At 40.0% G+C, this 26,982-nt stretch overlaps 1 non-coding gene across 1 annotated transcript in view; it reads left to right on the plus strand.

Moving 5' to 3' along the window:
• LOC136737860 (U5 spliceosomal RNA) overlaps positions 1-52 on the plus strand; it is a 117-nt gene extending 65 nt beyond the window's left edge. Inside the window, exon 1 of the small nuclear RNA XR_010812483.1 lies at positions 1-52. This exon is cut by the window's left edge and continues 65 nt beyond it. This is a non-coding gene — a small nuclear RNA (U5 spliceosomal RNA).
• Positions 53-26,982: the final 26,930 nt, after the last annotated feature.

A 26,982-nucleotide genomic window follows, 5' to 3' on the forward strand; every position in this document is an offset into this window, starting at 1 on the left:
ATCGTGGGTGAGTTTGTACCATTCTTGGGGGGCTCTGCCTTGTTGGGCGGAGCTGTGATCCAGGTGAACAGCAGATCGGGCATAGGTGGGCATGTGGGCAGAGGAGTAGGAAGGCCGGTCAAGCAAATAAGCTTGCTAAGGTACGCAGCAGCAGCAAGCAGCCCCCCCATCCAGCCAGCCAGCCAGTCTGGCTGGCAGTGACTGAGTGGTTGACAGACGGCAAGCAACGGAATGTACGTGCTCTGTGATGTCATAGCAGTCAGCTGAGAGAGGCTCGTGATGTCATCGCTGAGCTGGCTGGCTGGCTGGCTCTGTGTGTGTGTGTGTCTGTGTCTGTCTGTTTTTCTGTTTGTCAGTCTGTCTGTCTGTCTCTCTCTCTCTCTCTCTCTCTCTCTCTCTCTCTCCCTCTCAATTCAATTCATTTGTATTGTCAAAGCAATTGGACATACATACATACATACATACATATATGTAGCGTAAGGTACACTTATACATTTCAATTAAAGAAGTGAATTCATAGTATCACCTTATCACGAATCCTGGAGTCTTGTAGAACTCAATTTCTGTAATAATTGGACGCAGACACCAATTCCAAAGATATAAATTGTCAAATTTATTTAAAAACAAAGACTAAATGTATCACTACACTAATTATACAAAAGGGAAAAACTAATTAAAATTCAACTCTAGATCAACAAATCAAAGACAAATCACTTCCGTGACCAAATCAAAGACCATGGGATCCCATAGGATAACACACAAATCGTTAAACAAAAAAGGTTATAAACACATTGACTACAATACCGGTTAGTAATTCTAGGAATCACTAAGAAACAGTTGAAAGTGCTAAATTGCAGTTTCAGAAGATGAAAAAAAACTGTAACTGATGGGATATGTAGTACTTTATACTCGAGTGGTCTATGCGATTACACCCTGTTGGTGTTATTAAGAACGCCAAGTACCAGAATGCAGAGCGGGACTGTCTTTTGTGCCGTGACTTGTCGGGGGAAAAAGGCGCAGAAAAAACGGACGAGAAGGTGAAGGTAGTATGGCGGTGATGCACGCGTTGGTGAAGTGGGAAAGCGGGGTCGACAAAGACTCTTACAGCGTGATTCCCACTGCTTGCTTTCGCAATTTTGATTTATTCAGCATTGCTGATGATGACGAAGAGACGACTCGAAACTTCAGAGCAGAGTGGAGAGACACGAACAAACCTCCAAAAGGTGGATGGCCTGTCCATGAAGCGCAGATCATTATGACTGGTAACAATGTTTATTTAAAAAAAAAACATTAAAGTCTTTACATGCTATTTGATATATACAATCACAGTATATTTGAAATGAATGTTTAAGTTATTAATGTGTTGTACTTCTAACATACTCTTATAACATGGTAGGTGGTGGTGAGGGCGCTAAAAACTCGTCATACTTGACTGGCATTTGTAAGAACGATTTATTGTGTGTTGTGCTTTACAATAAAATCCCCCAAATCACAAAATAAATTAAACCAGATATAATTTAACTTCCGTTTTGATTCAGCGTTGGCTGTTCATCTTAATTTGTATGGTCAAAGCACAGTATTTTTATGACAAATAAATATAATCCCCAAATATCTGTGGACATAATGCAGGGTTTTATTTATTTTATTTTTATTTTAGGAAAAGAAGGCGAACTAAGAAGAAAACTTAATGACCTAACAAAAATGCCCTGTCCTAAAATGAAGAGAGTACCTAAACCAAACAAAAAACTTCAAATTTCAGATGATAGTGACCTTGATGAACCACAGTTACCGGTGAGATAATTACTGCAAATATTAAATAAATGTATTGCAGGATTGTTTTTTTTTAATCATATTCATATATATATATATTTTCATTTTAAACTCTTTTCCTCTCTGAATACAGCACAAAATAAGAAAGAAAACCGATGGAGCTTCAAGAATTAGATCCCGTCATATTCTACAGACATTTAAAGAGTCCAGTGAAGTTGAGCTACAGCAAAAAGTTAAGCAGCTCGAAAAGGAAAACACAAGACTTAAAAATGAAAACCAATGTCTTCGAAACCGTATGGTTGATGGTAAGTTTTTTTATTTATAGCAAATAATTCCTTACCTTGATAAATGTTATTCTTCAGTAATTTAGATTCCAGAGTAATGTATTATAGTTGATCATACTGAAGTAATCTAGAACCACAATACAGACTCTTAATGTGCACTGTCTAATAGTTTAATAATACTGATTATTAAATAAAGTTTTTCAACATAACTTCATAATCCTACATTAATGACTATATGCATTACATTAGACCTGGTAATTCTTGTATTTTATCTCTTTTATTTTTTTCGTAGCTAATGTTAATGACCCACAAAAAGGTCAGTTTGCCAATAACATAGAGCAAGTCTCTCAAGTATAATTGCAGGCATTGATGGTTTTGTTTTCACTTTGTATTAAATATATTACTAGAAATGATTATCATTTAATACTAAGGTTTTTTTCTCCAGAGATTCCAGACCTTTTGGACAATCTGAAAAAAATTGTAACAAAAGCCACATTTATCAGCGATGAAGACAAAAGTGTGTCACCATCAAGTGGTTCTGACAGCCCCACAGCAAATTGTTCTGAATCTGACAAAGAATCACCAAAACAGGTATAACACTCTTGGTCTACAATATTACAAAGACAAGGTAAAAATATATATATTGAAAACAAATATTGGTTGTAAACAATCTAATGATGCTACATTATCAGTTATATTCATAGTTATAGTTGATAATAAGAATGTAATTGAATTATGGGTGTCACAGATTCACTGACTTTATTATGTCTGTAAATTAATAAACTTAGAATTGAGACATACTGTGGTCTTTAATAACACATTTCTGTAACAAAATCACAGCCTTACTGATAATGTATTCCACTTAACATAATATAAGAATAGTTTGGGGATAAACTTGTTTTTTATTTACCATTGTCTTTTAGGTGGAAATATTCCCAGGCACTGGAGTTTACATTGACAAACTGTCCTGGATCCTTGCAGAGAGGTGCAGCACGAATACGTCATATGCAAGAACCCTGACGGTTGCTGTCTTTGACTTTCCAACATTATTAAAGAGCAATCTTCGTGGTGGTGGCAGCAAGAGAGATCCAACTTCGGAGAAAAAGACACCTCTGGATCGCTTAAAGGTGGAAGCCATATATGGTATGTAAATGCTGTTGTACAAAATTTCTAACTCTCCTTTTTAACTGTATAGAACACAAAGGGTTAGCATTTGAAATGTTCCTTTGGCCTTTGTTTTAGTTTCAGAGACTAGAGTTAATTTATTAATAAATAATAATACCTTACATGTAGCAGCTGGAAAGATCCCAAAGTGCTCTACAGACTCACTTCACCCACCACCCTCTGGGGTGCAGCCATTTTGTACCAGCAGATTACTACACAGCAGTAAAGGTGGAGTCATAACAAATTTGTTAGACCTGATTGAGGGAAGCCTGACTTAGAATTCAGCCACGTCACTCTTTCAACAACACCTTGTAAATCACCTTGGATTAATGCTTCAGACATATTAATACATAATAATAATGAATAGTGCCATGGGATCCTTGACAATATAAACTTTCATGTCTCATTTAAATTTGACTTTTGAGCAAATACTTCACATTTCAGTCCAGTTGTGCCACATCAATGTAATGCTTAAGCAAGGTATTAATGGAGAAAAGACTGCCTTTGCATAGCTGCTTCGCCAAGTACAGATTTTACTATGAACTAGTGTAAGACAAGTTTAAGAGCATACACCAAAACATTTAAATACACCCACACACAAAAATGTTGATTTACTGTGGCAATATGTAACTAATGAACCCTTCTCAAAGATATGTGGTATGTTTATTAAAAGATTTTTATATATCTATGTGCAAGTCATTAAATCTATGTGATACATGTTTTTTAGGGGCTACCTTGAAAAAATTGCCCAGTACCCCAAAGAGTGTAATTGGTGGTGCAATTAACAGCAAGATAAATGAACTACGACACAGAATGAAACCAGAGTGAAGATTTGAAGAACCAGATCTGTATTTTTTGTTTTGTTTTCAACAGGGTTGGGGTCAATTCCAATTCAATTTTTAATTCCCTTTTCAATTCAATTCCAATAAAGAATATTCTGTGAATGCAAAAAGTAATTGCAATTTTGAATTGATTTGTAGGAGGAATTGGAATTGAAAAACAGGAATTGACCCCAACCATGGTTTTCAGTGAGTGTTGTACAAATTGATAGGTCAGGGTTTCTGTAAAAACTTAATAGAGGCCAGCAGGCGTGCACGATCTGGGAAAAACTGCTCCACTACAACAGACCTCTTTCCCTTCGTTTTCTCTAAAAACCTCCTGATATCCTTCACTGCAGCTCTGACTCACCGAGGACGAGGAGGCGAGAGAGGAATCCATGAAGCCGCCCTCACTGTCACTCCGAGCCGCGATGCTCCAGCGTGTAGCCGGACCTTTCCCCACCAAGCCGCTCGCTACCCCAGCTTCACTACTGTGCCACCACTTCTTTTACTGCCACTATTTACCAACACCGTCCGTGCTCCCTCCCAGCACCTTCTTAGTGCGTTTTTTCCACCCGGCGCCTCGGCTTGTACCGCCGAGCCTGGCCCTGCCTCCTCCTCGGCTACACCCTGTGTGTCTGTCCGCCCGTCTGCTGGCTGCTGAGGTTGTTCCTCGTCACTAACCAGCGCCCCGTGCACCGCCTCAACACCATCTCCCCCCGGCGTCTCGGTCGTCACTATCCCCCGCTGCCTCGACCCCGTCCCCCAGCTGTGCGTCATCGCCTCCGGGCAGCTCTTCCCCCGTCACGGCATCACTGGTACCATCGGTCCGACCGGCGACTGTCTCCTCCGCCGGGGCTCGATCTCTGTCTGCCCGCTGCATCTGTGGCTGCGGGCCGGTGTCTCTATTCCTCCCCGCGTCGCCCCGCTCCTCCTCCCGCTCCCTGTCCTGCTCGGGACAGTTCCTCACGACATGCCCCTCGCTCCCACACCTGAAACACTTCATGGACTCCGAAGTAGCGAACACGACGTAGTCGGTATTGTCGATCTTAAATTTAAAAATGACATTAAGATCCTCATTGATGTTATTGAGGATCATATACAGCTGCCTTCGGAAGGACACGACGTGTTTCAGTTGCGGGGCTTTGCAGCCCAGCGGGACCCTCTTAATGCCGGACATCAGCTGCCCGAGCCGGTGCGGATGAACGGAGGGACGTTAGACAGCGTTACCTTCCGGGCAGGAGCAGCGAGCGGCAACACCGGGGTGAAAGTGTCGTCTAACACTGTGCCATTAGCCACTAGCTGATTGAGCAGATCAGTGGTTTTTAAGAAGATAACAATGGCAGCAGACTTGATATTTTCACACCCTGCTACCTCCCCAACCGCTAACACACACTGCTCTAGGGGGCAGAACTGCACCGGAGCGATCTTGACTCCATGGCGTCGGGTCAGTTTTTCAAAAGACGCATTCAGGGGGTCCGACCCCCCGACCCGGGAAGAACTACCGGTACTCCCCCCTCCCCTCCCCTGTTCCCCCACAATAAGAAAAGCACTGAAAACAGAAGACAAAATAAACAAACTGAAAAAAGTAAAGCAACAAAAAAACGCAGCCAAAGGACAGAGCTCTCAGCAGCACTCCCGCTCACTGCAGACCCCTCCCACACACTCCCAGCTGAGAGAGAGAGAGAGAGAGAGTTAGTGTCTGTCTGTCTCTCTCTCTCTGTAGATGCATCATAGGGAACATATGTAACAATCTCTCTTTTTGTTTACCAAAAATGAGAATGAACGTATTTCAAGTGGGTGTTGCCTTGGTTGGAAACGTTTTAAGATTATTTATGAAGTGTAAAGTGGATTTGTCTCAGTTCTCCGTAGTTTTCAATGTATGTGCCATTCAGTAGCGTTCATGTTACAGATGTGCCCTATGCAGTGGTAGGGTCAATAAAATGTCAGTAAAACTTTATTTTAGCAATTATGGAGGGGAAGAACTGCAAATAGAGGGTCCCCACTAATTATCTAACTTACCAACAACGTTTCAAATTAGGTCTTGCGAAGCTGCCAAATAATGCTGTATAATCGTATGTGTCTTCATACACCGGCTGCTATAGTCTGATAGCTTTGATTATATATATATATTTTCTCGTGAACCACAAATGCTATTTGCTTGATTTTTACAGAGTATGTTATAAATACCATTGTTATGAAGCCTGACAAATTGTATGCTGTAATTATGAATATTTTCAAATCATTTGTTTGTTTTTCCTAACATGTTACAAATGTTCCCTATGTGAAAGATGCATTATATCTTAATAACGTCTAAACAATTAAAGATATACAGATTATTATTTTTGGTAAAGTTATAATACATTGCTATTAACTATGTGTGTCAGTAAAAGTTTAAATTTCCTAAAGGATTATTATTGATCTTGCAAAATAAGTGTTTAGGGAACATTTGTAACATAGAGGTGGGTTAGCCACCGGCTAAGGGCAGCGGCTCCGGCTCCAGCACCGTCACCATGTCGCTGGAAAAGCGCTAAGTGAGCTCACAGTGAGCTCAGTGTAATGTCTGCTCTGGTGAGCTCACAGTGTGACCTAGTCGTGAGTTCACGTCTTCACTGGGTAGTCCTTGACAACTTAATTGACTCAAATCTTGGGCTTAATTGGTCAAAATGACCATTGGTTGAAGGTACTCAGGGACTGATGTGTAGAGAGACTTATTAAACCTGCAGGATTGTGGTTTTCCCAGATCAGAATTAACCAGATCACCACAAAGGAACATGGTAGGTGCTATTGCAACACAGATTACACAAATACATTGAAATCCAAGTTTGCAGTGGTCCTTGGGCCATTGGGTGGTGATCCAGATCACTTCAGCAAGAATTTTGCAGTGGTCTGGACTACAACTCTCTCTCTCTCTCTCTCTCTCTCTCTCTCTCTCTCTCTCTCTCTCTCTCTCTCTCAATTCAGTGCATTTGAATTGTCAAAGCAATTGGACATGCATACATACATACATACATATACACTCACCTAAAGGATTATTAGGAACACCTGTTCAATTTCTCATTAATGCAATTATCTAAACAACCAATCACATGGCAGTTGCTTCAATGCATTTAGGGGTGTGGTCCTGGTCAAGACAATCTCCTGAACTCCAAACTGAATGTCTGAATGGGAATGAAAGGTGATTTAAGCAATTTTGAGCGTGGTATGGTTGTTGGTGCCAGACGGGCCGGTCTGAGTATTTCACAATCTGCTCAGTTACTGGGATTTTCACGCACAACCATTTCTAGGGTTTACAAAGAATGGTGTGAAAAGGGAAAAACATCCAGTATGCGGCAGTCCTGTGGGCGAAAATGCCTTGTTGATGCTAGAGCTCAGAGGAGAATGGGCCGACTCGATTCAAGCTGATAGAAGAGCAACTTTGACTGAAATAACCACTCGTTACAACCGAGGTATGCAGCAAAGCATTTGTGATGCCACAACACGTACAACCTTGAGGCGGATGGGCTACAACAGCAGAAGACCCCACTGGGTACCACTCATCTCCACTACAAATAGGAAAAAGAGGCTACAATTTGCACAAGCTCACCAAAATTGGACAGTTGAAGACTGGAAAAATGTTGCCTGGTCTGATGAGTCTCGATTTCAGAGTCAGAATTTGGCGTAAACAGAATGAGAACATGGATCCATCATGCCTTGTTACCACTGTGCAGGCTGGTGGTGGTGGATGTAATGGTGTGGGGGATGTTTTCTTGGCACACTTTAGGCCCCTTAGTGCCAATTGGGCATCGTTTAAATGCCACGGCCCGTTGTTTCTGACCATGTCCATCCCTTTATGACCACCATGTACTCATCCTCTGATGGCTACTTCCAGCAGGATAATGTACCATGTCACAAAGGTCGAATCATTTCAAATTGGTTTCTTGAACATGACAATGAGTTCACTGTACTAAACTGGCCCCCACAGTCACCAGATCTCAACCCAATAGAGCATCTTTGGGATGTGGTGTGTAGCGTTATGTTGGGTGTATTTGGATAAGAGTATTTGGGCTCTGAGCTGAAGCACGGATCTAAAGAAGACCTCTCCCCCCCAAAGTTATCAGATTTCCTTAGCTCATCAGCTTGGAACTGGTTTGCATCAAAGTGACAGTTTTGGGGAGGATGGCACCGAGAAGAGGCCAAATAGTTTGTTATTCTGCTATGAGATGTCTGGAGAAAGGGGCCTGTGGGTGATAAAAACTCTTTGAAGTGGATGAGAGCCGAAATCCCGACATAGAGCTACGAACCCAGGCCAACCGGCATTTCCAAAAGATGGCATGGATTGACATCAGTCATAAATCCAAAGTCACAAAAGATTAAGTCTGTTTTAGTTACTTGTGATAAATTGTTGATATCCTAAGCGTTGGCATTAGAGTCATTAGGTGATTAATCGAGTACTGTTCTGTTGGGTTGTTACTGAATAGCCAAAACAATGATTACCCAAATGTCCCCATGTGAAGCATTGATTGTTAAGGTACCAGGAACAGAGATTCCTGAATTCCTTGGACGCCTAGGCAGTTTGGACTTTGAAGTAGAGTCGCGTCGAACTCAGTTGGTAAACGACACTACGACGCAACTCGAAAAAGAGTCGATAGAGGTGATGAAAGTTATGGCTAGCTTAGCACTTGCGAGCTCAAGGGTAGTGAACTGGATCATAAGCAAGTTTGAAAAACTGAAAAAGCTAGGAGAAAAGTATGCTAAAGCGAAAGAAGAAAGAGCCAAACGGCATGGAATGGTTTTAGAATTTGAAGGAAAGCTAGATACTTGTGGAAAACAAGTCATTGTGTTGAATGCTGAAAAAGAGGACTTAATTGAACAGAGAGAGCAATTAGGAAATGATTTAAGACAATGTCAAGTTGAATTGGAAACAACTCTGATCCAAGTAAAAGGTCTGCAAAATGACAGATGTAAAGCGGTTGAAAATGAAAGGATAGTTTTGAAGGACCGGGATGTTTTGGAAATGCGTCTTTGCAAAACAGTCAGGGAGAAAGATTTGGGCACTGTAAAAATGGAGATACTCGAAGGCGAGGTCATACATTTAAAAAGGGACAGTGAAGAAATGAGGAGAGTAAATCAGGTGCTTAGGGGAGAACTCAAATCAACTGAAGTTGAAAATGAGCGTCTCAAGCAACAAATAGGGGCCCTGAAAGCTGCCTCTTGGTGGGCTGCAAAGCTGACACCTGACAGCATAAAGGAACAGCCGGAACCGGCCAATGCACGGAGTCGCACACCGTCTCCACATTTAGGCCCCGGGTTGCCTCGTCCTGATCGTACCCCTCCCTGTAGTTTTTCTCCATCCAGGGTAAGAAGCTCGTCGCACAGACGAACTTCCTCTCCCGAGAGTCCAGACCGAAAGGTTAACATGCGCCAGTTGAGAGAACTGGCTAAAGATTGTGAAACCTTTAACCCAGCAGACAAGGAAGGAAATGTGGAAGCGTATATTAAGGACATTAAGTATGCTTTGAGTTTCTATCCTGAGGCTACGGAGAAGGAAAAGGTTCTCCTAATCCGCAAAACTACCTCTCGCCAAGTCCATTCTTGGATGGAGAGGCAAGGGTCCATGGTCTGCGATAGGTTTCAACGCTTGTGCAGAGCATTAGTTAGGGACTATTCCAGGTTCATTGATCCAGTGGCAGCAGTGACTGCCGCACACCAGATCAAACAGGGTAAGCATGAGTCCCCCCGTGATTACTATGAAAAGCTTAGGAAAACCTATTTTGCGGGTCAAGATCGACCCGGGGCCGAGGAAGAGGTGAGCTTTAAAGGGTTGTTTGTTGCTAATTTGTTCCCAACGATTAAGGAAATGATCATATTACATGCAGACGCAACGTATATGAACATAGCTGAAATTCGAAAAAATGGCACAGAAAGCTTGGGAAAGCAAGTACAATAGCACTTCTGATCGTAAAGATTCAAGCACCCAAGTACTGGCAAGGCGCTCTGAGAGCCCTATTTCTCCACTGGAGTTAGAGGGGACAGAGATTCAAAGAAGGAAAGAACCTCCCAAGGATGGAATCCAAGACACCCAGGCTTACAATAAAAAAAAGAAATCTGCTCCTAGCCTAGGTGGGTTAACTCAGTCTCTGAGCAATGTTGCAGTTTCTGAGCTACTGCTACGCTTAGCTCTGCTCCCTTTGCCCCCTCTTCCCAAACTGGAAGTTAGTAGCCAGGGTAAAGGGCCGGACTCGCCACCTAAGGAATGACTAGCTCTGGAACCACCCCCTGTCCCCGCCTCTGTGTTTTTGATTGGATGTGAGGAACAGCAGGGGGGTTTCTCTGACACATCAGCCCACTGGGACCTCCCAGTGGGGGAAGTTGCCTGCAGGCAAGCTGAACCTTTGGTGATGTTACTGGGTGATCTGACACAGAGAGGCAGAGCCAAGCAAGTTTACATAGAAGTGACCATTGAGAATGTGTGGGAGTGAGGAGCCTTGTTGGACACTGGGGCTGAAATTTGTTTAATGTCTGCCACCACAATGGGCAACCTGAAACAAATTATGGAAACCTCAGACCAACGACTGAAAGTGGAAGCTTGTAGTGTGAACATTACAAGTTACACAGAGACTAAGGCACAGCTCACTCAAAAGGCATTGTTAGAGTTCACCTTTGGGAAGATTAAGTTGGTTCATCCAGTTTATATTTCCAAATTTGAAACAGAGAAGTTGATCATTGGTCAGGATCTATTGAACAGGTTGTGGGCTCAAGTTGAATCACCAAAGCCGGTGGAATTGAATGACAGATATGATACAGCCACCAAGGTACAACTTCCCAATGAGACCATTTTTTGTGCATGTCCCTAAAGGGGGCACCGGCTTACCATGTAAGCCAACCATTCGAACCCAGGTCCCTACCAACTATTATAGACATAGTGAAGGTCAGGTGCCTGAATAACACCTGAATTCCCAGTCACCTCCCTCTGTTAATCAACTTCCACCTATTGGTTACCGTCAGTAACCATACTCAATACTGAGTAATACCAATTGTTTTTTTGTTTTAATGTACTTGTGTTATAATATGTAACCTGTATATGTGCTAGTATAGGATTGTCAATTTGATTGGAATACATTCTGCTTAAATAATGAACTATTAGTTTGTTTTCTTTGATTTCTCGGGGTCATGAATGGTGAAGTCCACTGTTGAATTCTGTTACATAACTTTGAGATAAATGCTTAACGTCTTATTTTGTCTTGAAGGGGATAACGCCCTAGTCGACCTCAGTCCCATTCAAGAAAGGGGGTATGTAGCGTTATGTTGGGTGTATTTGGATAAGAGTATTTGGGCTCTGAGCTGAAGCACGGATCTAAAGAAGACCTCTCCCCCCCAAAGTTATCAGATTTCCTTAGCTCATCAGCTTGGAACTGGTTTGCATCAAAGTGACAGTTTTGGGGAGGATGGCACCGAGAAGAGTCCAAATAGTTTGTTATTCTGCTATGAGATGTCTGGAGAAAGGGGCCTGTAGGTGATAAAAACTCTTTGAAGTGGATGAGAGCCGAAATCCCGACATAGAGCTACGAACCCAGGCCAACCGGCATTTCCAAAAGATGGCATGGATTGACATCAGTCATAAATCAAGCCCCCCTCCAATAGGACACTGGGGGCTGAAACCGAAATCCAATCTCAAGAACTCAGGAACCAATCACCTATTGATCTGATAGACTATAAAGGACAAACACGGCCTTTCTTTCTCTCTCTCTCTCACCTGAACCAGTAACTCGCTGCCACAGCTCAACCTGTAGCTCTGTTGCCCGAACCGGAACCAGAAACCAACCAAGTCTTTGCCGGCAACAGAAGAGTTAAACTGGGAGAAGGAGATTGAGCCGTACAAAGAATTCTTTTAAAGGACTTTATTAAATAAAGAACTTTACAGACTGCGCTGCCCGCCTGTGCCCACCTGATCAGTGGAGTTTTACAGCTGGACAAATGACTAAGTCGACTGAATACGAAAGTGTCAGTCATTTAAATAGCTATTTGAGTTTTAAGAAACTTGACCCTTGGAACAAACAGGGCCCTGCTTTCCTCAAAGACTTTGTCTTCAAGTAACTACGGTGGAAACCTGCTTACAAAGAAGATTTTGTGCACAACCTTGGAGCCTTCAAACCAGTGGAAAATCTGTTTGGAAACGACTCTATTTCGCGAAACCCCAACTTCCAGGTGCATCGACTGAGTGGAAGTTCTTGGACAAAGCCGAACCGGACTGCCTTTGTTCCAAACCACACGGACCTCGTGCCGTGTGCTGTTATCTGAGCCCGAAGGCAGAGAGGCCTCTCTGCGACGAAGTTCAGATAAGTTTAACAGTTTGGAGTTCATGATTCATGACATTTGAGAAATCAATTAGAAATGTTAATCTGTGATTCATAACTCTAGAATGTGTAATATCATTTAGTTTTCTTAAATATAAATGTGTGTTGCATTAAACTGTTTTGTTGATAATTTTAGAAATAAAATCTGTCAACGCCGAGAAATATCTTCTCATTCCTGTTTAACTGTTTAGTCTGAAATTGACACAAGTTAATAGACACCAGATTATAGGTGGCCCTGCCTATCCTTAATCATTGAATAATAATCAGTTAAGGGAAATTGTGGTAACAAGTAATGATAGGATCTTTCTCTCCACCTAAACGTTAATGAGAGTGATATATATATAACGAGAAGTTACCTGACATAAATACTAACCTGCGTAGTTATTTAATGTCTGACTAATAATACTAACAAGAGACTCACCTTCATCTTACTAACTGGTATTGTAGTCAATGTGTTTATAACCTCTTTTGTTTAACGATTTGTGTTATCATATGCGATCCCATGGTCTTTGATTTGGTCACGGAAGTGATTTGTCTTTGATTTGTTGATATAGAGTTGAATTTTAATTAGTTTTTCCCTTTTGTATAATTAGTGTAGTGCTACATTTAGTCTTTGTTTTGAATAAATTTGACAATTTATATCTTTGGAATTGGTGTCTGTGTCCAATTATTACAGAAATTGAGTTCTACAAGATTCCAGGATTCGTGATAAGGTGATACTATAAATTCACTTCTTTAATTGAAATTTATAAGTGTACCTTACGCTACAGGTGGAACGGGAGCTTCGTGCCCTGGATGTGCATCCCACAAATCTCCATCAACTGCAAGATGCTATCCTATCAATATGGGCCAACATTTCTAAAGAATGCTTTCAGCACCTTGTTGAATCAATGCCACGTAGAATTAAGGCAGTTCTGAAGGCGAAAGGGGGTCAAACACAGTATTAGTATGGTGTTCCTAATAATCCTTTAGGTGAGTGTATATGGAAAAGGAACAATATGTGTACATCTCTGCATATGGTGCCCTAACAGATGTGCAAGTTAAATGACAGACAGACACTCACACACACTTTCAAAGACAGACAGACAGACAGACACTCACACACACTTTCACACACTCACTTTCACAGACAGACAGACACAGACACAGACACACTCACTTTCACACAGAGACAGGCACATTTTCACACAGAGACAGACACACAAACACACACAAACAGACACAGACACATACTTTGACAGACAGACAGACAGACAGACACATGCATATTATGGGTCTTTGTTGGGTAGTGAAATGGGTAGCATCAGTCGCAGTGTGGGTAATGTCAGGGAGCCAATCATAGTCCCCGTTATTTGCATATCGTGGCGCAAAGCATTCTGGGAAAAGCAACTAAACACGTTTAGTCATGTATTTGTCCATAGTTTACACATGAGATGAAAGAGACAGTATGACGTGTTGAGCACCTAGGATTCCTCATGTGTATGTGAGGGGCAGAGGAACCGGATCCCAAGTGTGCGTCCCAGGTGCTATAGGTTTCAAAGCATGCAGGGGAATAGGCACCCCACCCTGACACGTATATAAGATTGGATAGGGAGATATAAATAGCAATGGGGAGACTCTTGTACTTGGTGTGGCTCTATCCATATAGTGGGGCCAGCAGGTGCAGCAATAGAAGCTCAGCCTGGGGAGACTGGATTTAGCATTTCCTCTCCATTTTGATAACTATACATAATCATTTCTGAAAAATACTTCTATGATACCTATGTATGTTTTTTACTTGTACTATATTATACTATCAAGTATCAGTGTACAAATACAATGTGACCTGTTACATTAATACAGAGGCCACGGAAGGCCAGATCACTAATAGCCACTGTCCCCTGATATTACACTTTTTTACAATCACTTTGGCACTCATTTCAGAACCTTGATGTCATTTTTCAAAACTCTAGACACTAAACTCACACCCGATGATCAAAATGCACATTTTTCAAAACTCTAACACTTTTTTACAATTGCTTGGATACAATACACATCAACCTCAGATCATTTGTTCATTGAACTAAAATGACACAACTTAACATCAAAGTATTACCATTTCAAAATGCAATTCACACATTACATCTGAGATCACTGTCTATTCATTTCATTACAAAGATCTAACTATCAATTGATACAGCTGCTCAAAATGATAAGTGACTGTTGCATTACTCTTAATGCATAGTTTTATGGAAACTGACAAACAGTATTCCATGTTTCGATCATGAAAGTTTCAGGATAATGAGATCCATTGACACCAATAACCGAGGAGCATGGTTTCTTAGGGTTACCATAGACTTGACTGTGTCTTCTTGTTTGTGAAGGAACAGGACTGTGTTTTCCTGTCTGGGTTCCCGCAGGCTTAAGTGGGTTTGACCTACTATTAGAAAAAAAAAAAAAAGGAGCGCTAATTAATTGTTCAATATCTGATACGCCGGTGATAATATAAAATAACATGTTTATAGTTTATAGAAGTTTATAGTGTTTATGGTAAATGAAGAAAAGTCATTAAGTTATATACAAGTTCTATAAATGCAAACATTGAAAAGCATGTTTGTTGTTATTCCTATATAGGATTTAGTATTATTTGTGTTTTCTTGTTTTTTGCTATGTTTTCTCCCCTGTCGTTTATTGTTATTTTGCGGGCTTGCACGCCTTGGTTGTTGTGTACAAAACGATACATAGAAAATGGGAAAACGTGTTACTGTGTGGGAACAGCTCTAGTAAGACGGGCGACCCGCCACTTAAAGGTACACATGTAAGGTACATGTATGATAACTATGGAGTGAAGCGGTGCGTTTGACTGGACAATAGGTGACAGAAAATTAAGGTTTCCAGAAGATGGGACTTTTGATTCAGATAGACTTGAGCACCTAAAAACGGTTTTGCAAAATAGGAATACAAAGCATTAAAAAATGAGAAACCAAAGCTAGCTATCTTAAAACATTTGTTAGAGAAAAGAAAGAAAAGACAACAGGCATAATTCAATCTGAATGCCCCGAAGACAAATTAAAAATATATATATATGTTTTTCAGTATAAATGACAGTCCTCAAGATACTGAAGGAAAATTACTAGATAAGTAATAAATAAGGGTAGTTTGAGACACTGCAGGTCAATATAACATGCCAACCAAAACCATGGTATCTGAATTTACTATGGATATAAATTAATATGTGTCTCTTTGTATGTTTGTACGTTTTCAGTTTGCGCAAGGTAAATGTCCATATTTTTACTTTTTCATGTACTGTATAGTCCAGAATATGACTAAGAGAGTCATAAGTCACAAATAGTTACAGAATGATAGCTAAAAAACGCCAGTTAAATATGTTGTAATAACAGACCTACAAGAAAGTCAGCATTTAACTGTACACAGAATGCTATTGCAAACAGAAATAATAATACAAAATTAAGTTATTTAAATAGGTCTTACGAATACAGAAGTTAAAAGTAACATGTTAGAAATGGAATTAGAGCCAAATTTAGAAATAGGAATCCGAGGCAACCACAAACATTCGGTGAAGGTTTCTTACATATTGATAAATAGATAACCAGATACTCCAGGAAATTAACGATGTGCTCATTTGGAAGCTATGAGTTCCACAATGAAGAGTTTTTAAATCCCTAGAAATAGATCCCTAAATACAATGTGTAGGTAAGAAATTAACTATTGATCAGTTCAATCTGGATTCGGGAACAGTTCTTCTGAACCTGTACTGGTGTAGATTGGACTTCAATAGGAGGAAGTGACACAATAAAGACATGAGCCGCGCAGGAGGACAGTCTTAGTGCCCACGCAGGTTCTTAGTTGGGGAAATCATTGACTGGACACATTTTTTGAAAATGTGCTTTCCTGAAGTACCTGGACATCATTATTGAGATCAATGAAAAGGCTTATTTTCCAAAGATTAAATACATTCATTAACTACAATAATGTAGTGAAATGTATATAAATAGTAATAATACAAATCGATCAAATATAACTTGCATTTTCTTGTAAGAAATTAGGAATAGGAGAAAGAACAGCTGTTGGGATGCAGTGCGATGTTATCCAAAATTGAAAGCGGTTGAGAAAGGAGAGTTTGTTCTGTGTGAGACAAATGTACTGCCACGAGAGACTCTGATGGTGATTGACTGGAATATGAGGGAAAATAATGAAGTTACTACAGGTATAACTAAAGGTGTAACATAACTAATTTAATGAAACATAGTCATGGCAAGTTATAAAACTGTTTGGAAATAGTCCTTTCACAAACAGAAATACCCTATCAATTAGGAAGAGGGGGGCAGGGGGCAAGGGCCGTATGTGCTCCTCTGCTCCCCCTGTTCGCCTGAGCAGACAAGCAGCCTGAGATGAGAGAGAGAGAGAGAGAGAGAGAGAGAGAGAGAGAGAGAGAGAGAGAGAGAGAGAGAGAGAGAGAAGTCAGAGACAAGGCAGAGACTGTAAGTACGTGTAAGGGTTCATAACTTATTACAAACAGAGCAAGAGTGTAATGAATGGTAATTTACACTGCTTGTATTAATAATGATAATAATATTGATGTTGATACAGACGAATACGTCACATACTAGATGACAACCGCATAAAACTAATAATAATGAAAATAGGAATAATAGGAGTATGGAAATAATTTCAAATTATGGTTTATTGGTAAAAAATGAATTGAGAAACAAAGATTAATAACTGCCATCATTTACCCAACTACTATTAACTATGGTGTTGAAGGAGCTGCTGTAATAGTTATTGTAATGTTCTCAGGTATTTAAGTTAGATAAAAGGACAAAGATAAGCACATTGTTTTGAAACTTTGACAACTCCACACAAAAAGAGTATCTACACTAGGAAGTAAAGCTGATTCAATAAACACAGGAGATATGATGCTGCTGACGACAGCTGAGTGCTGTACTGAAATAATTTGAAAAATGAGATAAATTGGAATCAAGATTATTATTATTTTGAATTGTCCCTTTACTAGAAACCTTATAGATTGTGCGAATGTCAACTAATGTGATAGAGATGCCTTTTATAAGGACGATCTCTGATGTTGTGTGAACCACACATTGTGTCTTCAGACTGATTTATTCCACATGGCAGATATGCATATTATGAATCGTGTCCTGAAGGAACCGATGTCTGACCCATATGGAGAAGATGCTGGTGTTCTTGTTGAGACACAGTAGGCCGAGGGCGCGGCTTTAAAGACAGCCTCACAGCAACTTGAACAGACCAATGCTGAGGTCCACTACGCTGAAGTGATGCTTGACTCAGTGGAGAAATAAGTTAAAATACTATAATTAAAGGTTTTCCAGATTATAGGAATCTACAATATATTGTGAAACTGCTCAGTTGACGTCCGCAGTAGCACATATTCTTCTATTGATAGTTTAATTTATAATGTACTATTAGTGGAGATGTCACATTATTCAAATGAATAGAATGACAGCCATGAAGTCAGAATCAGTCCATTGCCCTTCACTTAAGATTTGTACAATGTATAATGTTTATAAATCAAAACGCAACAAATATATGTACAATACAGTTTACAAACTGAATTTGTAAAAAAGAATGTTTTGCTGACTTTTGTATTCTCTTTGAAGCAACAAAATGTATGTGTTATGTATGTCGTAACTAGGGTTTGACTTTTATGACCTGGGGCTGGATGAAATTTAATTTGAGATGCACTGTAAAAGCTCCAGGAAATTGCAACTGGCCACTGCACCTTCCATAAGAGAGCTCAAACATTTGCTAATGCATTGGTTGCCTCACAGGCACTCTTTCCCTGGTTTGCCCATGTGGCGCATGGTGTTGGCCACACGGGCAAAGGGGGGATGTGTGCATCAGTCTTTTAAATTGGTTTGCCCCAGGTTTTATAGTAACAGCTTAGCAATATTGTAGAACTTGCCACATTTGTCAAGCTCATAATCCTGCAATATGCAAATAGATTGTGTTCAAAAGCTTAAATGTTGTGGATATGAATATATACTTGTAATAATATATAGGTGTTCTAAATGGGTTGAAGCCTATCCCGTAGGAAGGCTGAAGTAGTAAAAGTAGCAAAAATACAGTTAAGGGATGTTATATGTAGATTTCGCATTCCAGGGAAATTTCCAGTGATAGGAACACTCACTTCACTGGGACAATAGTGCAGGAACTATGCAAAGCCCTGCGAGGTAAACAACATTTTCACTGCCCCATCAGGCTCAGTCAGCTGGAGCAGTGGAGAAACAAAATGGGATATTAAAGAATAAGCTGTCTAATATATGCAAACAAACAGGACTCAAACGTCCAGATCCCCTTCCTATAGTCCTAATGACAATGAAATCGTCAGCAAATTGAGAAAAACAGGTCTTTCTCCGTGTGAGATTATTATGGGATGACTTATGAGACTCTCCATCACTCCTCCATTGTCTGTAAGGGAAATGGACATCCACTTGATGGATGATGCTATGTTGTCTTTTTGTATGGGACTAACACGTGCTTTCGAAGCTGTCCATTCACAGATGAAAGCCGCCCAGACTGAACCATCCCAGCAGGTTTACCACCCCTTCCAGCAAGATGACTGTGTATATCAAAGCACACAAGAGAAAGTCCTCCCAACAGCCCAGGTGGACAGGGCCCTACCAGGTGCTCCTGACCACCCACACAGCTGTGAAGTGCCTAGGAACGACGACATGGATCCACTCCTCACACTGCAAACTTGCCAATCGAGGCGATCAGCACAACCCTGGTGGAGAACAGAGGGATAAAGGAATTGTTCTTCCACATCAGATTTGACATTACTGTATGTATGCAGGCCCTTGTAATTGCTTTTCCAATACTGCCAACTGGTTATTGATGATTGATTTCACATTGTGGTACGAGTATCGAGTGAAATGCGTGCTATCCACCTCAACAACACAGCGATAACATGGAGCCGGCAGGTGATCCAGGTCACAATAGAGGTCAAGCAGTGGGAGGAGGAAGACGTGGTGGTCAAAGGTGTAGCGTAAGGTACACTTATAAAATTCAATTAAAGAAGTGAATTTATAGTATCACCTTATCACGAATCCTGGAATCTTGTAGAACTCATTTTCTGTAATAATTGGATGCAGACACCAATTCCAAAGATATAAATTGTCAAATTTATTCAAAAACAAAGACTAAATGTAGCACTACACTAATTATACAAAAGGGAAAAACTAATTAAAATTCAACTCTAGATCAACAAATCAAAGACAAATCACTTCCGTGACCAAATCAAAGACCATGGGATCGCATATGATAACACACAAATCATTAAACAAAAAAGGTTATAAACACATTGACTACAATACCGGTTAGTAAGACGAAGGTGAGTCTCTCATTAGTATTGTTAGTCAGACATTCAATAACTATGCAGGTTAGTATTTATGTCAGGTAACTTCTCGTTATATATATATCAGTCTCATTAACGTTTAGGTGGAGAGAAAGATCCTATCATTACTTGTTACCACAATTTCCCTTAACTGATTATTATTCAATGATTAAGGATAGGCAGGGCCACCTATAATCTGGTGTCTATTAACTTGTGTCAATTTCAGACTAAACAGTTAAACAGGAATGAGAAGATATTTCTCAGCGTTGACAGATTTTATTTCTAAAATTATCAACAAAACAGTTGAATGCAACACACATTTATATTTAAGAAAACTAAATGATATTACACATTCTAGAGTTATGAATCACAGATTAACATTTCTAATTGATTTCTCAAATGTCATGAATCACAAACTCCAAACTGTTAAACTTATGTGAACTTCGTCGCAGAGAGGCCTCTCTGGCTTCGGGCTCAGATAACAGCACACGGCACGAGGTCCGTGTGGTTTGGAACAAAGGCAGTCCGGTTCGGCTTTGTCCAAGAACTTCCACTCAGTCGATGCACCTGGAAGTTGGGGTTTCGCGAATGTAGAGTCTTTTCCAAACAGATTTTCCACTGGTTTGAAGGCTCCAAGGTTGTGCACAAAATCTTCTTTGTAAGCAGGGTTCCACCGTAGTTACTTGAAGACAAAGTCTTTGAGGAAAGCAGGGCCCTGTTCGTTCCAAGGGTCAAGTTTCTTAAGACTCAAATAGCTATTTAAATGACTTTCGTATTCAGTCGACTTAGTCAATTGTCCAGCTGGATGCCTGGGCACAGGCGGGCAGCGCAGTCTGTAAAGTTCTTTATTTAATAAAGTCCTTTAAAAGAATTCTTCGTACGGCTCAATCTCCTTCTCCCAGTTTAACCCTTCTGTTGCTGGTAAAGACTTAGTTGGTTTCTGGTTCCGGTTCTGGCAACAGAGATACAAGTTGAGCTGTGGCAGCGAGTTACTGGTTTAGGTGAGAGAGAGAGAGAGATGCCGTGCGTTACCCTTTATACGCCTGTCAGATCAATAGGTGATTGGTTCTTTAGTTTGTGAGATTGGATTTCGGCTTCAGCCCCCAGTGTCCTATTGGAGGGGGGCTTGATTTATGACTGATGTCAATCCATGCCATCTTTTGGAAATGCCGGTTGGCACGGGTTCGTAGCTCTGTGTCGGGATTTCGGCTCTCGTCCATTTCAAAGAGTTTTTATTTCCTACAGGCCCCCTTCCCCAGACATCTCACAGCAGGGATTCCAAGCTATTTGGCCCATTCTTGGTGCCATCCTCCCAAGACTGTCACTTTGATGTAAACCAGTTCACATGCTGATGAGTTAAGGAAATCTGATAAATTTGGGGGGGAGAGGTCTTCTTTAGATCAGTGCTTCAGCTCAGAGCTAAAATGCTCTTATCAGAATACACCCAACATAACGCTACACTGGTTAATTCTGTTCTGGGAAAACCACAATCCTGCAGGTTTAATAAGTCTCTCTACACATCAGTCCCTGAGTACCTTCAATCAATGGTCATTTTGACCAATTAAGCCCAAGAATTGAGTCAATTAAGTTGTCATGGACTACCCAGTGAAGACGTGAACTCACGACTAGGTCACACTGTGAGCTCACCAGAGCAGACATTACACTGAGCTCACTGTGAGCTCACTTAGCGCTTTTCCAGCGACATGGTGCCGGTGCTGGAGCCGGAGCTGGTGCTCGGCCTGGGATCCAGCTGATCTTTTTTGAACCGGCCCGCTTTTCCACCGGTTTTGACGTCACTGGATGTGGGCGTTCCCAAGCATGGAGTAGAAGTGGAGAAACACAGCAATAGTAATCAGCACCGAGGCGACTGCGTCTTTAAACCCCATTTAACATCACAATCAAACTCATTCCGCGTCTATGGCAAATCGTAACCCTAATGTTACAAATGTTCCCTAAACACCTATTTTGCAGGATCAATATAAAATTATTAGGATTTTTTAAACTTTTACTGACACACATAGTTAATAGCAATGTGTTATAACTTTACCGAAAATAATAATCTGTATATCTTTAATTGTTTAGACGTTATTAAGATATAATGCATCTTTCACATAGGGAACATTTGTAACATGTTAGGAAAAACAAACAAATGATTTGAAAATATTCATAATTACAGCATACAATTTGTCAGGCTTCATAACAATGGTATTTATAACATACTCTGTAAAAATCAAGCAAATAGCATTTGTGGTTCATGAGAAAATATGTATATATAATCAAAGCTATCAGACTATAGCAGCCGGTGCATGAAGACACATACGATTATACAGCATTATTTGGCAGCTTCGCAAGACCTAATTTTAAACGTTGTTGGTAAGTTAGATAATTAGTGGGGACCCGCTATTTGCAGTTCTTCCCCTCCATAATTGCTAAAATAAAGTTTTACTGACATTTTATTGACCCTACCACTGCATAGGGCACATCTGTAACATGAACACTACTGAATGGCACATACATTGAAAACTACGGAGAACTGAGACAAATCCACTTTACACTTCATAAATAATCTTAAAACGTTTCCAACCAAGGCAACACCCACTTGAAATACGTTCATTCTCATTTTTGGTAAACAAAAAGAGAGATTGTTACATATGTTCCCTATGATGCATCTACAGAGAGATAGAGACAGACAGACACTAACTCTCTCTCTCTCTCTCTCTCAGCTGGGAGTGTGTGGGAGGGGTCTGCAGTGAGCGGGAGTGCTGCTGAGAGCTCTGTCCTTTGGCTGCGTTTTTTTGTTGCTTTACTTTTTTCAGTTTGTTTATTTTGTCTTCTGTTTTCAGTGCTTTTCTTATTGTGGGGGAACAGGGGAGGGGAGGGGGGAGTACCGGTAGTTCTTCCCGGGTCGGGGGGTCGGACCCCCTGAATGCGTCTTTTGAAAAACTGACCCGACGCCATGGAGTCAAGATCGCTCCGGTGCAGTTCTGCCCCCTAGAGCAGTGTGTGTTAGCGGTTGGGGAGGTAGCAGGGTGTGAAAATATCAAGTCTGCTGCCATTGTTATCTTCTTAAAAACCACTGATCTGCTCAATCAGCTAGTGGCTAATGGCACAGTGTTAGACGACACTTTCACCCCGGTGTTGCCGCTCGCTGCTCCTGCCCGGAAGGTAACGCTGTCTAACGTCCCTCCGTTCATCCGCACCGGCTCGGGCAGCTGATGTCCGGCATTAAGAGGGTCCCGCCGGGCTGCAAAGCCCCGCAACTGAAACACGTCGTGTCCTTCCGAAGGCAGCTGTATATGATCCTCAATAACATCAATGAGGATCTTAATGTCTCCGAAGTTGGATCTCTCTTGCTGCCACCACCACGAAGATTGCTCTTTAGTAATGTTGGAAAGTCAAAGACAGCAACCGTCAGGGTTCTTGCATATGACGTATTCGTGCTGCACCTCTCTGCAAGGATCCAGGGCAGTTTGTCAATGTAAACTCCAGTGCCTGGGAATATTTCCACCTAAAAGACAATGGTAAATAAAAAACAAGTTTATCCCCAAACTATTCTTATATTATGTTAAGTGGAATACATTATCAGTGAGGCTGTGATTTTGTTACAGAAATGTGTTATTAAAGACCACAGTATGTCTCAATTCTAAGTTTATTAATTTACAGACATAATAAAGTCAGTGAATCTGTGACACCCATAATTCAATTACATTCTTATTATCAACTTTAACTATGAATATAACTGATAATGTAGCATCATTAGATTGTTTACAACCAATATTTGTTTTCAATATATATATTTTTACCTTGTCTTTGTAATATTGTAGACCAAGAGTGTTATACCTGTTTTGGTGATTCTTTGTCAGATTCAGAACAATTTGCTGTGGGGCTGTCAGAACCACTTGATGGTGACACACTTTTGTCTTCATTGCTGATAAATGTGGCTTTTGTTACAATTTTTTTCAGATTGTCCAAAAGGTCTGGAATCTCTGGAGAAAAAAACCTTAGTATTAAATGATAATCATTTCTAGTAATATATTTAATACAAAGTGAAAACAAAACCATCAATGCCTGCAATTATACTTGAGAGACTTGCTCTATGTTATTGGCAAACTGACCTTTTTGTGGGTCATTAACATTAGCTACGAAAAAAATAAAAGAGATAAAATACAACAATTACCAGGTCTAATGTAATGCATATAGTCATTAATGTAGGATTATGAAGTTATGTTGAAAAACTTTATTTAATAATCAGTATTATTAAACTATTAGACAGTGCACATTAAGAGTCTGTATTGTGGTTCTAGATTACTTCAGTATGATCAACTATAATACATTACTCTGGAATCTAAATTACTGAAGAATAACATTTATCAAGGTAAAGAATTATTTGCTATAAATAAAAAAACTTACCATCAACCATACGGTTTCGAAGACATTGGTTTTCATTTTTAAGTCTTGTGTTTTCCTTTTCGAGCTGCTTAACGTTTTGCTGTAGCTCAACTTCACTGGACTCTTTAAATGTCTGTAGAATATGACGGGATCTAATTCTTGAAGCTCCATCGGTTTTCTTTCTTATTCTGTGCTGTATTCAGAGAGGAAAAGAGTTTAAAATGAAAATATATATATATATATATGAATATGATTAAAAAAAAACAATCCTGCAATACATTTATTTAATATTTGCAGTAATTATCTCACCGGTAACTGTGGTTCATCAAGGTCACTATCATCTGAAATTTGAAGTTTTTTGTTTGGTTTAGGTACTCTCTTCATTTTAGGACAGGGCATTTTTGTTAGGTCATTAAGTTTTCTTCTTAGTTCGCCTTCTTTTCCTAAAATAAAAATAAAATAAATAAAACCCTGCATTATGTCCACAGATATTTGGGGATTATATTTATTTGTCATAAAAATACTGTGCTTTGACCATACAAATTAAGATGAACAGCCAACACTGAATCAAAACTGAAGTTAAATTATATCTGGTTTAATTTATTTTGTGATTTGGGGGATTTTATTGTAAAGCACAACACACAATAAATCGTTCTTACAAATGCCAGTCAAGTATGACGAGTTTTAGCGCCCTCACCACCACCTACCATGTTATAAGAGTATGTTAGAAGTACAACACATTAATAACTTAAACATTCATTTCAAATATACTGTGATTGTATATATCAAATAGCATGTAAAGACTTTAATGTTTTTTTTTTTTTAAATAAACATTGTTACCAGTCATAATGATCTGCGCTTCATGGACAGGCCATCCACCTTTTGGAGGTTTGTTCGTGTCTCTCCACTCTGCTCTGAAGTTTCGAGTCGTCTCTTCGTCATCATCAGCAATGCTGAATAAATCAAAATTGCGAAAGCAAGCAGTGGGAATCACGCTGTAAGAGTCTTTGTCGACCCCGCTTTCCCACTTCACCAACGCGTGCATCACCGCCATACTACCTTCACCTTCTCGTCCGTTTTTTCTGCGCGTTTTTCCCCCGACAAGTCACGGCACAAAAAACAGTCCCGCTCTGCATTCTGGTACTTGGCGTTCTTAATAACACCAACAGGGTGTAATCGCATAGACCACTCGAGTATAAAGTACTACATATCCCATCTGTTACAGTTTTTTTTCTTCTTCTGAAACTGCAAGCGCACTACATAAAGTTTGGCAAATGAAGAAATTTGGATGATGAGTTTACAATCTTATAAACAGTATTTAAGTAAACCTAGATATGCAATTCCAAAAAGAACAGCATCGAGATGGAGAAACAGGATACAAAAATAATAATACAATGTTTATACTTTTTGTATTTTAATTACAGTATGTAATTATTGCCTTTTGATTTACATTTACAGAAAAAGAACGGCGGCAAACGTGGACTACCCAACAAGAAGCAACAAAGTTACTAAAATATCAGATTCTCAGGTAAGCTTCATGCAGCCATACATGTATAATTATAAAATCAATCCAAAAAATAGACCTTGTTTACCCTACAACTGATTTGAGTGTTAATTCTATTTAAGATATAAAAAAATATTTTGTTTTCTGAACTAATAATCTGTGAACATTCTATTATATCTATAATTTTAATTAATACATTTATTTTATTATTGGTGGAACATTATATTTTTCAGCTCAGATGATTTCACGTACCATCAATTTTTCTGTTAATAAATGTGCAAAAACAAATCAGATGGATAGGCCCCTACATATGAACATTAAGTTAAAGGCCTAGAGTGAGTGTTCTTCACTTCCAGTCATGGCGGGCCACAATCCAGCTCTTTGTAACTCATCAACAACCAAAGACCTGGGAAAAGGGTTAAATGGCTTCAGTTAAGCCAATTAGGTAATTAAGAGCTCAACTGGAAAAAAAACAGCAGGCATAGGGGTACTTTAGGACCACAGTCACTGATATAACCTACAATGTTGTTGTAATGAAAATCAGCAGACAGTGGGCCTCCTCCAGGACTAAGGTTGAGAAGCACTGGTCTTGAAGACCACAATAACAATCGACCTCAAGGGCTAGGGATATTCGAGGTGATGCTAAACCAGTCCTGAATGTTTAAATATAATGTTATTTTCTTGTAGTGTGCCGTTGCTGTTAATGCAACCAGTTATATTGAGCCATCAAATACAGAAGCTGACGAAAGACATCAACATGTAAATTTAGTTGTAAATTTAAAGTGTGTGTGAAAAGTATTTTGTATATGGAGATTAACCCATAGTTTCACAGATAAATTGTGGACCAGTGATATTCAGGATCTTCAAAACAAGTCCTGAATGCTCAAACTTAACACTTCTTTTTTTAGAGTGTCGTTGCTGTCAATCCAGCCAGTGATGTGGAGCCATCAGATACAGAAGCTGATGAAAAACAACATGTAAATTTCCTAAATTAATATGGTGCATCAAAATACTTATTTAGCACTTTCAACTGTTTCTTTGTGATTCCTAAAATTACTTTACAGGCTGGGGCTGGGGGAAGACACTGCGCCCGCCTGGAGAAGCCTGTACAAGCCCCCCTCAATAAGAGAGCTGGCAATCTGCAGTGGAGGGTGTTACACACCATTATTGCTGTCAATTCTTTTATTACTGTTCTTAACCCTGCTGTGTCCGACGCCTGCCCATTCTGTGCTCAGAGAGAGACCGTGTTTCACTGTTTCAGCACTTGCTCTCGGTTGTCACCCATTTTTAGTCTTTTAACTCGTCTTTTTACTGATCTTAACCTGATTTTTAACACAAAGGTTTT

This window comes from Amia ocellicauda, unplaced genomic scaffold, assembly GCF_036373705.1.
Source record: "Amia ocellicauda isolate fAmiCal2 unplaced genomic scaffold, fAmiCal2.hap1 HAP1_SCAFFOLD_54, whole genome shotgun sequence".
NCBI lineage: Eukaryota > Metazoa > Chordata > Actinopteri > Amiiformes > Amiidae > Amia > Amia ocellicauda.